This window comes from Vanessa atalanta, chromosome W (genome assembly GCF_905147765.1).
Source record: "Vanessa atalanta chromosome W, ilVanAtal1.2, whole genome shotgun sequence".
Lineage (NCBI taxonomy): Eukaryota > Metazoa > Arthropoda > Insecta > Lepidoptera > Nymphalidae > Vanessa > Vanessa atalanta.
The window spans coordinates 2,394,452-2,409,344 of NC_061901.1; the positions used below are offsets into that span (position 1 = coordinate 2,394,452).

Here is a 14,893-nt window from a genome sequence, read left to right on the forward strand (position 1 = left end):
CGCAGTATTGTTACATAGCACTAGTTTGATAAAGTTTTGCGTATATTGGTGTACATAGCTGTTTGCGTCGGTGCGTGGCTGGGGTTGTTGGTTGTTGTTGGTATGTTTCCACTGGATAATGAGTTACGATCATAATATCCTAGTCAATAATATGATAAGAGTTATGTTTGCTCGATGAATTTTTTTTTTTTTTCTCCAATTTAAAAAAAAAATATATATATATATATGAAAATGAATATTGCCGTGTATAATTTAATTTCAGTAAACGATCAATGATGTCTGATGATGCAGCTGGGACTCCTCCTGGCACGCCTCCAAGACGACGACGATCCAAAAAGGCTAGACGTAGAAGCCCATCTTCATCGTCTAGTTCCAGTAATGACACCGTACCAAGGAAGTTGCGTAAGACCAGAAAACAATTTACTAAGGAAGATATATTCAAATTAATGAAGCACATTACGAAAGATAGCTCTAGATATTCTTTGAGTAATAACAATGTTCACAATGTTATTCCTGTATTCGATCCGTCAAATAGAAGTCAAACTGTTGAGTTCTGGTTACGTATAGTTAACGAGTGTGCCGTTATATATGGCTGGAATGAGAAGCAAGTTGTTCATTTCTCTTTACAAAAATTGGTAGGATTAGCTAAAAGATGGTTTGAGACGTTACCCACAGTTGTCTTCACATGGGAGGAGTGGCAACAAAACTTAAAAAGGCTTTCCCAAGTGAGGATAACTATGGGCGTCTTTTGGAAGAAATGTTAAATCGTACTTCACGTAATGAAGAAAGTCTTCGCGAATATTTTTACGATAAGCTAAGTTTATTAAATAGATGTGAAATTACCGGTAAAAAGGCTGTTGATTGTATCCTGTACGGAATTAGTGATCGAACTATTAGAAACGGTGCACAGGCCCTAAATAGTTCAGAACCAGAAGATTTACTTAATTTTCTAACGTCCCAAAAATCACAGCCGCTTGTGAATAAATTACGTGAACGTGTAACACATAGATCAAACTCTTATAGCCAAAGTTCAAATAGTTCTCATTCAAGTAGCATTACTTGTTATAACTGTCGTTCCAAGGGTCACCCTTATTATAAATGCCCAAAACCAATCATTAAGTGTAAGCAATGTCAAAGAGTAGGTCACGATAACGATGCGTGTAAGTTGGAACCATTTGTACCTTTAAATTCTAAATCTAGTCCTGAATTGAGTACTCATGAAAAACGAACTTTAAAAATAAACTCCTGCAATGAACGCAATGATAAATATTTTAAAACTATTTTTGTTAATAATCAATATCTTGAAGCGTATATCGACTTTGGTAGCGAATGTACACTTTTAGGTTTATCTAGTGCAGAGTCATTAAAATTACCTAAGAATTTTGATGGCATCCCAGTAGTAAAAGGTTTTGGTCAATCTTCGGTTTTACCATTGTACAAATCTAACGTAGATGTAAAGATTGATGACATCGAAGCCACTATCGAAGTTTTAATTGTAAATGACGAACATATGCAAACGCCATTAATAGTAGGTCAAAATTTTACAGAGTTGCCGTTTATTACAGCCTTAAAGAATAGCTCCAAACTAACGTTTTATAAATGCCCCGACGAAATAGACAGTTTTGAAAGTTTAATAAAGTTCTATGTCACCACTTCAGTAGAAATTTCTAATACTAGTATTGTCCCTGTTCATAGCGATTCAAATTATTCCGGAGATGTACTTATCGATGGTTATGACTCCTTTAAACCAGGTTGTGAGTATCGCCTCTTAAGAGGCGCTTTTAATATTACCAACGGCAAGGGAAACCTTGTTGTTACTAATTTGTCCCCAAAGTCTATTGTCCTCGGTCAAAATATTTTGCTAACAAGAGCTGTCCCGTTTAATGAACATAAATTGTGTAAAGTTAATCGAATAGTAAGAGATCCGTCAACTTTAGAACCGCTTAATAGAGCTGACATTAAAACTGGACCAGGGCTAGATGACAAACAATTAGACAGACTTTATTCATTGTTACAGAGTTACCGCGATTGTTTTGCTACAAATCTCGCGGAAATAGGATGTGCAGTTGGTGTAGAAATGAGTATAGATTTAATTGATAATAAACCCGTGATCTATCGTCCTTACCGTCTCTCTCACTATGAACGAGAACAAGTTCGGGAAACAATTGAAGAATTATTGCAAAACGATATTATTCAAGAATCTAGCTCCAATTATGCCAGTCCAATTTTAATGGTTAAAAAGAAAACTGGTGAACAACGGTTATGCGTTGATTTTCGTGCTTTAAATAATAAAACTATAAAAGACCGTTTTTCACTACCCCTTATAGAAGACCAAATATCTAACCTTAGTGGTAATAGTTTCTTTACGACCCTTGATCTTGCATCAGGGTATTATCAAATCCCTATGGCTCCAACATCTTACAGGTTTTGTCACACCCGATGGGCACTTTGAGTTTAAAAGAATGCCTTTTGGCCTAGCTAATGCGCCAGCCGTTTTTCAAAGGATGATTAATAAAATACTCGGTAACCGACGGTTTGAATTCGCGTTAGCTTATTTAGATGACGTTCTTATCCCATCTAAAAATATAGATGAAATGTTGTGTGTTCCTTAAAGAAATTCAGAGTTTATCTTTTAGGTATGCATTTTAAAGTTTACACCGATTGTGCTGCTCTTCGCACAACATTAACTAAAAGAGATTTAGTTCCGCGAATAGCTAGGTGGTGGTTGCAAATAAGTGAATTTCATTTCGAAATTGAATACCGACCAGGTATCAAAATGTCTCACGTTGATGCATTAAGCAGAAACACAAGACTATTAGCGGAGCCAGACGTTAATCCATCTGTTAATGTTTATACTATTGAAAAAGAAAATTGGCTCCTTTCGTTGCAATTAGCAGACCCTGAAATATCCCGTATTTTTAAAATCCTTAAGCCTGAAGATGATCAAGAATGTAGGGACATTAAAAAACATTTTGTTGTTAAGAATCACGTGGTATATAGGAAAGTAGATGATAGGTTATGTTTGGCTGTTCCACGAAGCGCTCGATGGCAAATATGTCGCGCTAATCATGACGATATTGGCCATTTGGGATATGCTAAAACCCTTGAACGAATACAACATTTATATTGGTTTCCTAAACTTAGAAAATTTGTAAAGAAATATGTTTCAGCTTGCTTAGAGTGCGCTTATAATAAGGATAACATATCAAAGCAAAGGTCTGGATATTTATACCCTTTAGAAAAGTTCGAAATACCATTTCACACGATTCATCTAGATCACCTTGGACCTTTTGTTTGGAGTAAAGACGGAAATACGCATATTCTTACCATAGTCGATGGGTTTACGAAATACGTATTTGTAAGGGCAGTCAGGGACTTAAAAACAAAAAGTACAGTCAAAATTCTTGAAAAACTATTTTATGATTTCGGTATTCCAGCTAGAATTGTATCTGATCGTGGCACGTGTTTTACATCAACAGCCTTTCAAGCGTTTTGTAGTAATCTCGGCATTAAACATATTTTAAACGCAGTAGCTTGTCCTAGAGCAAATGGCCAGGCTGAGCGATTTAATCAAACCATATTAAACTCATTGTCAACACAAAACTTCTCCGGCCATGAGCGAGACTGGGACAAATGTCTGGGAAAAATTCAGTGGGGCATTAATAACACAGTTAATGCCTCAACCCAGCAAACGGCGACAGAAGCGATGTTTGGGATAAAAATGCGCGATATTTTGTCAAACAAGCTCGATGCAGAAACATCGACAAGTAGTCATAATTTACAAGAATTTCGAAAGCATATAAGTGACAATATTAAAAAGCATCAAGTTAAACAAAAAGAAATTCATGATTCAAATCGGGTCCCCGCAGTAAAGTATAATGTGGGTGATTTGGTTAAAATTTCTCGAAATAATTTTGATAATGACGGTAAAAGTACAAAGCTTCTGTCAAAGTTTGTTGGTCCTTACAGAATTAATGAAGTTTTAGGCAATGACCGCTATAGGATAACTGATGTGCCTGGCTTTATAAAAAAAGGAAAACCTTATTCCACTGTTATTGCGGTTGACAGAATTCGACCTTGGATATATGTAAAAGCATTAGAGGTAGATAATACGGACAAAAGTGATTCTAGTGATAGTGAAACTAGTGATAAATAAATTTTGTAAATAATTGCGACTAGTTTAAGCTTAATAAAAATATGTATTTAATTGTATAAGCAAAAATTTGTGATGATTTTCAAAATAATTGTTAAAATATTAATGAATAAATAATAAACAAACGTTAAGTATGTGTGCCGGGAGGCAACACATTGTCGGATGGCCGAATGTGATGATTTTCAAAATTTGTATTTTATTTTTAAATATTACTTGTTTTATTAGTTTATCTATGTTCTAAAGCAATTACATTAGTTTTTAAGTAAGTCTTTCATTTGACATTTAAGCTTGTTAAAGGGTATTTGATTTGACTATTTAATTTAATATTGTTAAAAAACAAAGTAAGTGATTTGATTATTTTATTCAATATTGTTAAAAAAGTAAGTGATTTGATTATTTTATTCAATATTGTTAAAAAAGTAAGTGATTTGACTATTTTATTTAATATTGTTAAAAAACAAAGTAAGTGATTTGATTATTTTATTCAATATTGTTAAAAAAGTAAGTGATTTGACTATGATGGGGAGCATTATAAAAATACCGGGGTGCTGGTCGAGAATTTTAATTGGTCTGGAGCACTGACAAGAGTCACTTGGTCAACTGGTCGTAATTATTGTCCCTAGTACTTAGTATTGTCAGTATAACAGTGGTACTTTGTATTAAATGTTCACTGTGAAAGTACTGAATTATATTAATAAATAAGAAGAAAGGCGTTTTATTACAAATACTTAAATAAATATATATAGAATAGACAATAGACATTAAATATATAATATATTAATTAAATAAATCTGCACACATTAAATAGTAATTTTTCAATATAGGTATCTATTATTTTGTAAAAAAAAAAAAACAAAACCAGTTACAGACAACTGGGAATGTCATCAGAATGCCACGTGCGCCGGTGGTCGTGAGACGTGCATGTTAGTATTATTATTTGTTTATTCTGCGTTTATTTTAAATAATGAACAAGAAAAGTGAGACCCAGAAAAAAAAAAAAACAAAAAAAAATTGTTGGACGTTGAAGTCGATGGTGAGTTATAAATATATTATGTAATTGGGTATATGACCTCATATAAAAATATAAATAATTAATGAAATATTATTCTTTTATTTCTAGACTACCCAACGATAAAATCAAATAGGTAACAATACCTCGTTATTAGCGGCAGTTTTCTCAGCATAACTAACATATAGTCGATGGAACAACACGATGCAGGCAACGGAGCCATACCAAAAGGGGGGACATAAAAGCCACAGACAAAGTAAACAAAATTTTAAAAGTAAATGAGTTGAGTGGTTTTACGGGGGGTTGTCTAAGTCTCTTTCAAAAGAAGTGGGCCGCCTTGAAACCTCCACAGGCTATATTAAAGATGGTATCAGGTGCCCGCATTCCTTTCAATCAAACACCTCCATTAATTTTTCCAACAAAAGAAGTTTTGAAGGAGTACCAGACTCCAAAGTCAATATTAATGTCTAACGAACTACAAAAAATGATTCAAACTCGAGTTCTAGAGCCTGCACCCCTTACCCCAAGTTTTATTTCCCCGTTGTTTATCATAACAAAGAGCAACGGAAAAAATCGGGTTATTTTCAATCTGAAAGCCCTAAATCGATACTTGTCACCAAAACATTTCAACTTGATAAATCACCATCAGACGCCCAAGTTCCTTCAATCAGGAGATTGGATGGCCAAATTAGATCTTAGCCAAGCCTATTACCACTTGCCTATCAAAGTACAGCACAGGCGCTACCTACGCATCAGCTACGAAGGCAAATTGTGGCAGATGACCTGCCTCCCGTTCGGTTTAGCAGCGGCCCCAAAAATGTTCGCATCTGTGACGAACTGGACTGCAGAAATGCTTCGATACAAGGACGGAGTCCTCATTGTCTACCTGGACGACTATCTCCTGGCACATCAGTCCAGGAACCAGCTGGAAGCCCAGGTGAAACTAGCTGTCCAATTCTTAACCAGTCTCGGATGGTACGTCAACTTGGAAAAGTCCATCGTCTCTCCGACAAGGTCAATAGAATTTCTGGGGATAAATTGGGATACACAAATCAACAGTGTCTATATGATGAACTGGTTGGACATACAACCACATTAGTGTCGAATGGTGAGCGGGGACCAGTAAGAATGACATTTCGACAATTGATTTGACTGGTGATGACATGGGTTCTTCCAGTCTAGTATTAAGCAAAAATAAATTCAAGAAATACATTAAAATTAATAAATATATTAAGAAAACACGAAAATTAATAAAATCTAGAAATAATTATCTTAATTATGAAAAAATTAGTAAGGAAAGAAATACACTCAGATTAAAAATGGTTGAGTATAATAAGAATGTGAAAGATATGAGACAAGGTTATGAGGCTGATGTGAATGCTCTTCAGGCTGAGATATCATATTTAAAAAAACTCATTAGAGATCATATCAAAAAAATATGAAATGTCCCAAAAGGAAATCTCTGGTCATATCGCTGCCATGAACGATCCACTAGACCTAAGTAAATATAATTCGGAGCGCTTTGACTCTCTCATAAAACACTATGCGTGTGATTGTCAGGACGCTTCTGACACTGGGGATCGTTCGGGGCTGTGTACTGGTATGCCTCCATCTCAGTCAACAGCTCATGTCAGCGCCATACCAAGCAAAACACATCATGTTCCTACCAAAAAATGTACTAAAATTTATAGTGATGGAATGGGAAGAGATATGGGTGTTTTGCTCAATGACATGTGTAAGGGACAATTAGTAACAAATTATAGTATGCCAGGTGCAAGTTATTCACATATAATGAATAGTATTTTGAACTGTACTCATTGTCCTTCTACTACCACTAATTATATTAGTTGGGAGAAGGGGAAATGTGAACAAAAAAAATCTTGATAATTATTACTCTAAATTATTAAATTTAAATGTAGAAAGAATATTAATGTTCACATTTCCTTATATTAAAGAAATGCCACAGGAAAATGCAATTAGGTTTAAATTAAATAATATGTTACATATAATGACCAATAGTAATTATGTATCAAAAAATGACATCAATAATAAAATGGAATTAATTGATATCAATAATATAATTAATAATAATTTATGTTTATTGACATGTGATAGGTGTCACCTATCCAATTTTTATAAGAGACAGATAGCAAGCATGCTATCATATTTTATTCTTACAAAATCAACCAATTGTTTGGTTGACCAGACAACTGCTTCTATTGAGCAGTATAACACAAGACCATACATTTTGGAACATGTTCCAAATAATTTAAATTAAATTCTAAGACAATAGAGGTAGTCTCTGGCACATTTCAATAGATACAATCTGCTTCATAGAAAACAATTTGGATTTACGAGGGGTCGCTCGACTACCGACGCAGGTATCGAACTAATAAGTAATATCTATGAAGCCTGGGAGAGGTCGCAGGATGCCTTAGGGATTTTCTGCGACTTATCCAAAGCCTTTGATTGTGTTCAACATGAAACTCTGGTCAGGAAATTTTATCACTATGGAATTAGAGAATGTGCACTTGACCTTCTGACTTCTTATCTTAACAATAGAATTCAGAGGGTTGACGTTAAAGGGACAAGGTCTCCTGGGGTCTTAGTTGGTATGGGGGTCCCACAAGGATCAATTCTTGGACCTTTTCTATTCCTCATATATATTAATGACTTGCCCTTTCTTGTTGGGAACAAACATGATATAGTATTGTTTGCTGATGATACCTCTTTGGTTTTTAAAATTAATAGGAAACAGGTACAGTATGACGATGTAAACAATGCTATATCTGATATAGTACACTGGTTTAGCGTAAATAATCTTAGGCTGAATAATAAAAAAACTAAAATTGTAAAATTTAGCACACCAAACGTGCAAAATGTAAAACCCGATGTACTTATCAATGGGGAATCGATGGATCCAGTTGAAACAACTGAATTTCTTGGCCTTACTCTTGATGCCAAATTACAGTGGCTCCCCCATATAAACGGATTGGCGGGTAGACTGAGTTCTGCGGCATTTGCGGTCAAAAAAATTAGATTATTTACCGATGTTGATACGGCTCGCCTAGTTTATTTCAGTTACTTTCAAAGTATAATGTCGTACGGTATTATGCTTTGGGGTAACGCAGCCGCTATCCATACTATATTTGTGCTGCAGATGAGGGCTATTCGCGCAATCTATAACCTGGGAGCCAAGGAATCTTTGAGGTATAAATTTAAAGGAATTAAGATATTGACTGTTGCTTCTCAATATATATTCTGTAATATTTTGTATGTACGGAAAAATATTAATGTTTTTATGAGAAAATGTGATTCTCACAAACACAATCTTGTTACTCCTGTTACTCGACTGCATAGAGTCAGTAACTCTTTTGTGGGGCAATGTATACGCTTCTACAACAGGATCCCAGAAAGCGTTCAAAATGCTTCTGTTGCAAAATTTAAAAAAATTGTTAAGGAACGCTTGTGTGCGAAAGGTTACTATACAATTAGTGAGTTTATGTTTGATAGCACACCTTGGGAATGAAACGATCGCCTCCTGGCTGTTTCTACTCATATATAATTATGTATATAATTAATTTGACGTAAAAAAAAAAAGTCCCGCTGAGTTTCTTTCGCCGGTTCTTCTCAGGTCAGGGTGTTTTCTTTTTCCGAACCGGTGGTAGTGTTTAACTTGACAATCAATAAGAAAGTGTAATACTTCTATATTGAATAAAGGAATTTGAGTTTGAGTTTTGAGTTTGAACACCAAGTCCCTTTCTCCAAGAAAAGGTCTCAAAAATCAGTCGGTACATACAAGCGCGACTCGCAGCAGGCAGTTGGACCCTAAAGCAGGCACAACGCCTCTTAGGGTATCTCAACTTTGCAACCTTCATCACCCACCGGGGAAGGTTGCATTGCCGAACTTTGCAGCGCCAAAGCAACAAGCTTCGCCTGAACCCTCGAGCTCTAATGAAGTTCTCAGAGGAAGTCCGTCAAAATTTGGAATGGTGGTTGGACAACATTCATCAAGTGACACCAATCCATCACGAGATGACGACGACAAATTACCTTGTTACGGACGCTTCCGATATACAATGGGGAGCATTAGTCAACAACAAGAGGTTACAGGGTGCTTGGGCTCGGCAGCAACAAAGTTGGCACTGCAACATGAAAGAAATGTATGCAGTGATCGCCGCAATATCAGCCGAAGCAAAAAATTTGAAAGTCTCCACAGTGATTCTGCAAAGCGACAACCGGACCGTGATTGCCTTCATAAGAAACGAAGGTGGGACCAGGTCAGGGCCTCTTAGAGCTGACCAAGGTTCTGCTGACGTTGGTGGACAGCCTCAACATTGTACTCCTCCCACACCACCTACCGGGAGTTTACAATATGGAAGCCGATAACCTTTCGCGCAACCGCGCCGCTCCCGAGTGGCGGCTAATGCCAGAGGCCTCAGAAAAGATCTTGGGCGCATGGGGAACGCCCGAAATCGACCTATTCGCGTCAAGCCTCGCACATGTTGTTCCAAATTATGTCTCGTTAGACTTGGCAGACTCGAACGCTTGCTTTCACGAGGCATTCAGCAGGCATTGGCATTACGACCTGGCCTGGATATTCGCTCCACCCAGCCTCCTGCCTCGAGTGCTGCAACACCTCAACTCAGCATCAGGCAAATTCATACTAATAACACCCAAGTGGAAGAAACCATTTTGGCGCCCAGACCTCAAAAACAGATCTTTAACTCGGCCGAGGAAAATTCAAGATTTGGAGACGAATCTCATAGACACATCCACAGCGCGGCCACCGGCTCAAGTGGACAGACTGCACCTGGAAGCTTGGCTCATTTCGGGTGGGATTCGTTGACCCACAATTGGTCTGAGGAAGAGAGACAGCTTTTGTCATCCTGCTGGCGCGTTTCTACACTCGAAACTTACATCCCGGTATGGAAGAAGTGGTCGCGCTGGTGTGAAAGCAGTGGCATCGATCAGCGTGTGCCCACGCCAGCTGAGGTCGCACGCTACTTAGCCCACCTACACATAAAGGATAATTTAGCTTACCGCACCATATTATTTATTTATTTATTTATTTATTTATTTATTTATGTACCAACAGAGTATACAGAAAATTATATAAATGAAAATTGTGTACAAAGGGATAACTTATCTCTAACAAGAGATCTCTTCCAGAAACCCTGAATTTAGTGGAGATTATTTGTAATACATATTTATGGTGTAGGTACAATATCAATTAGTTTTATATTATAGAATTCAAGTAGACTTAGCGATAAATGAATATATTACACACTAAATACAAATATATACATTAATATATACCATTATCTATAATATATATATACATTCAACTTACATAGATACAAAAAAATATATATACATACATACATACATACATATAAAATAAATTAAACTTAAGTGGCAAGAAAGTGTTGCTTAACTCTGATTTTAAAAGATTTTATCGTAACATTATTATGGAAAATATTATCTGGAAGAGAGTTCCATAGGCGAGCGGCAACAACGGAAAACGAGTTACCATAGGAAGTAGTATTAAAAAATGGTACCTCAAGAGTTTTCGACGCCACACATGCGCGTACTGGTCTTTCACGAGCAGGACAAAACAGAAAACGCTCATGTAGGTAATCAGGGCTACCATGGTTTAATATATTAAAAAGAAGCGATAATATGTGCAAGCTCCGGCGAAGTCGGATAGGAAGCCACTTTAACTGACGTCGAAATTGAGAAATGTGATCAAATTTGCGCAGACCGTAAATGAAACGAATGCACAAATTTTGAAGTCTATCTAGTTTGTCAAGTAGCTCTTCATTCGCATCAAGATAGCAGATATCAGCGTAGTCCAGAATGGGAAGAAGAAGGGATTGTGCAAGTAATATTTTTGTTTTAAAAGGAAGGAAATTCTGCAAACGTTTTAGAGAATGCAGAGAGAAATGGACACGTTTACTGACTTCGTTAACCTGAGCTCTCCATGATAAATTGCAATCTATGACTAACATATTAGTGCATAAGAGCGTAATATCAACGATCTGTGAGACTATCTCCAGCGCGAAGATTTCCTCCAGCCACATAGTCAAGCATGTGCTGAAAGTTATCTCCATAGCAAAACCTCCTACGCCAAAGATACCTATTTGGGATGCAAGAGTAGTCATCAAGCATCTAAAAGTCGTTAGCCCCGATCCTGCGAGCCTATACAAAGTTTCAAGACGCACCGCCACGCTTTTGTTGTTAGCATCAGGGCGTAGGGTGCATGATCTGACCCTTTTGCATTGTGATGCAAATGATTTCGTGGACAAGGTCACATTGTCAATCAGACTGGATACTCTCAGCTGCACCCGAAAGGAATATTGATCTCGTATTTTGGGTAAGAACTCTAAAAGAAATATCAGGAAAGTCCACAGGGTCTATACCAAATCTTTTTATCACTACAAGAGGCCCCGTGAAACCAGCAACACCGACGATAATTGGTGGCTGGGTAAAGAAAGAGTTATATGAAGCTGGCATCCAAGCTTCACCAGGTAGTTTCAGATCGGCGGTCTCATCCTTGAACTGGCTGGAAAAGTATCATATAAACGATATTCTAAATAAAGCCAATTGGCAACATGAAAGTACATTTAGAAAATTCTATTGTAAGCTGATTCAATCTACGATGATTGTAGATTCAGAAAAATCACTGTCCCAATTTTTCTCTACTAAATAATCATTTATCAAATCACTGATTATTTACTTGATTAAAAAATATTTTAGTCATACTCAATTGAGAGATAATTTTCATTTTTCATTGTATACATACATAACTACTATTTTTAATATACACATCTTTTATCACATTGTTGCGTTGTTTATTTTCAATAAAATTTTATCCACAAGCCACCAGGAGATAACAAACAAGTCTCTCATAATGGACTTCAGACGTCAAACGGAACACATAATATACAAATTTTACCAGAAAATAAAATTTTTATTATGTTTCCTGAGACGTCTGAAGTCCAGGTGATGTCTTCCTGGTGAGCCATCATCATTATGAACTCCCAATGACGAAAAATTATAGTGGCTTGTGGAACTAAACATTGCAAAGTAAGTTGACTGAGCAGTCGTTTTGGAGGGAAAACGGAGACATCTAGCGGCCAGCGGGCGGAACAAGTACAATGTACTCTCTCATAATGGACTTCAGACGTCTCAGGAAACATAATAAAAATTTTATTTTCAGGTAAAATTTGTATATTATTATGTTTCAATTGTCATTTCTTGTTTTACTTATTGCATACATAAATAGCTGTTTCTTTTTTCTATGTTCAATCTTAATTAATTTATTTTATTTAAATACAATTTCCTGAAATGCTTTATTACTGCGATTTTATAACAAACTAATGATTACCAAACTTTATTTGCTTGACAAATGTATGAACATTTTTATTATTTTTAAATTTGTGAATATTCATTATGCTCATAATCCTCGGTCACCGTGTTGGATCATAATAATTTAAAAATTTATTATCAAAATGTTCGTGGGTTGCGCACCAAAACTAACTTATTCTATAAAAGTTTGCTTCTTAATGATTTTGACATTATCTGTTTAAGTGAAACTTGGCTATTGGATTCGGTGCTTAGTTCTGAACTTTTTGACTATCGTTATATTGTATATCGATGCGACCGCAACTATGAGGGTCGTGGTGATAAAATGGGCGGCGGAGTGCTAGTTGCATTACGTCGTGAGTTTGAAGTACACAGTTTTGAAAGGGTAATTTTTGATCAATTTGCAGCTGAAGCCATAGTTGTCACTATTCGTCTTAAACAATCACGCTTGCTAAACATTTACTGTTGTTACTTTCCTCACTGCCCGCAGCAAGTAGAGTCCGAAAATTACTTTTTTGATTTAATCTCTAAATTACTTTTTGATAAACCTAACGATATTTATTTAATCCTGGGCGATTTTAATGTAAGCAATGGGCAATGGATACAGGTCGAAGATTATATGGAGTTGTCCGACTCTCTCGGAGACTCATTAGTAACTATATTACACAATTTTCTGTCTTTTTCCAATCTAAAGCAGTATAATGTTATTTGGAACTGTACTGATCGTTTATTAGACTTAGTTTTTTATTATTTATTCTATTATATGTCCTCACTTAATAAATGAGCAACATGGTTTCATCAATAAAAGGTCGACGGAAACAAACTTATGTGAATTTTTGCATCAGGTTTCTAATTCCATGGATCAAGGACATCAGGTGGATGTCGTGTATACCGATTACTGTAAAGCCTTTGATAAAGTGTCTCATAATATACTTATTTACAAACTTGAAAGTTTTTTTTTTTTTTTTATTGGTTCATAAAACTGGTTACAATCCTTAAAATGTTAAACTTAATATAAACATGGACTTAATAAAAACATGAACATAGATTGAAACTTTCTGGATATGAACACAGCATGCGTATATATATAAGTATCATGTGGTGAACAATCTAAATTTCAAATATCTAAAGCGAAAATAGGCATTTGTATAAATATATAACTAAAAATAATAATACAACTGCAATAATAAAATTAGAGAGAAAAAAAAACTACTCAGCTAAATATTTACAGTGTAAAAATTTGTTTTTTTAAAAGAGGCTAAAGAACTACAGAATATATCACACTCATTTAAGTGGGCATTTATTGTTGAACAAATGCGATACAAGGGCGCGTGTTGGAAGATATTCGTTCGACATGTGGGTAAACTAAAGGTTGTTCTGTTATGTAGCCTACTACTGGGACGATGCACACTAAATTTAAGGCGCTCAAGCAGATCTGGTGCCTCAATATAATTATGGATAATTTTATATACAAATAATATGTCTATAAATTTTCGACGGTCACTCAGAGACTTCACGTGATAAAATTGTAATCGAGACTCATATGAATTCAAAGTCTGACACCTATGACCCGTATATGCTAGATGATACAGAAGACGTTTTTGCACAGATTCTAATCTCATTGAATGAATGAATAGCTTGGATTCCAAACAGTGCTGCAATATTCTATGATGCTTCGAACCAAAGAGTTATATACCGCAATAATTAGATGAGGATCATTAAAAAGTTTCCTTTGGCGATTTATGAAACCTGATAGTTTAGAAGCCTTTTTTGATTATGCTGTTAATGTGGTCACGAAAAGATAGGGTATGATCAAATAATACACCTAAATCTTTGATAACATATACTTGCTTTAGTGGAAATTTATTGATGTAATAAGTTTTATCAATTACATTTTTTTTCCTTGAGAATCTGATAAAAACACATTTATCAGTATTTAACGCCATTAAATTGTTTTTACACCATAGTTCAATATTTTCGAGATCTTTTTGTAATATCAACGGATCTTTGTCATCATTAATTACACGATGCACTTTTAGGTCATCAGCGTAAAATTTGAATTTAGAATTAATAACATAACTGAGATCGTTTATAAATATTAAGAAAAATAAAGGCCCCAAGTGGGAACCTTGTGGAACCCCACATAGGATGTGAAGAATATCAGACTTAACTCTAAATAGCGATACCAACTGCGATCGATTTTTAAGTACGATTCACACCATCTCAATAAAGAGCCGTGAATTCCCAAGTTGTTGAGTTTGGAAATAAGTAAATCATGGTTAACTAAATCAAACGCTTTTTTAAAATCAGTGTAAATAGCGTGTATCTCTTTATTATTATCAAGGGCTTCTGCTATATCTACA

General features: G+C 35.6%; 1 pseudogene; it reads left to right on the plus strand.

Annotated features, from left to right (window-relative positions):
* The first annotated feature begins 275 nt into the window (after positions 1–275).
* Positions 276–10,011, plus strand: LOC125075504 (annotated as a pseudogene).
* Positions 10,012–14,893: the final 4,882 nt, after the last annotated feature.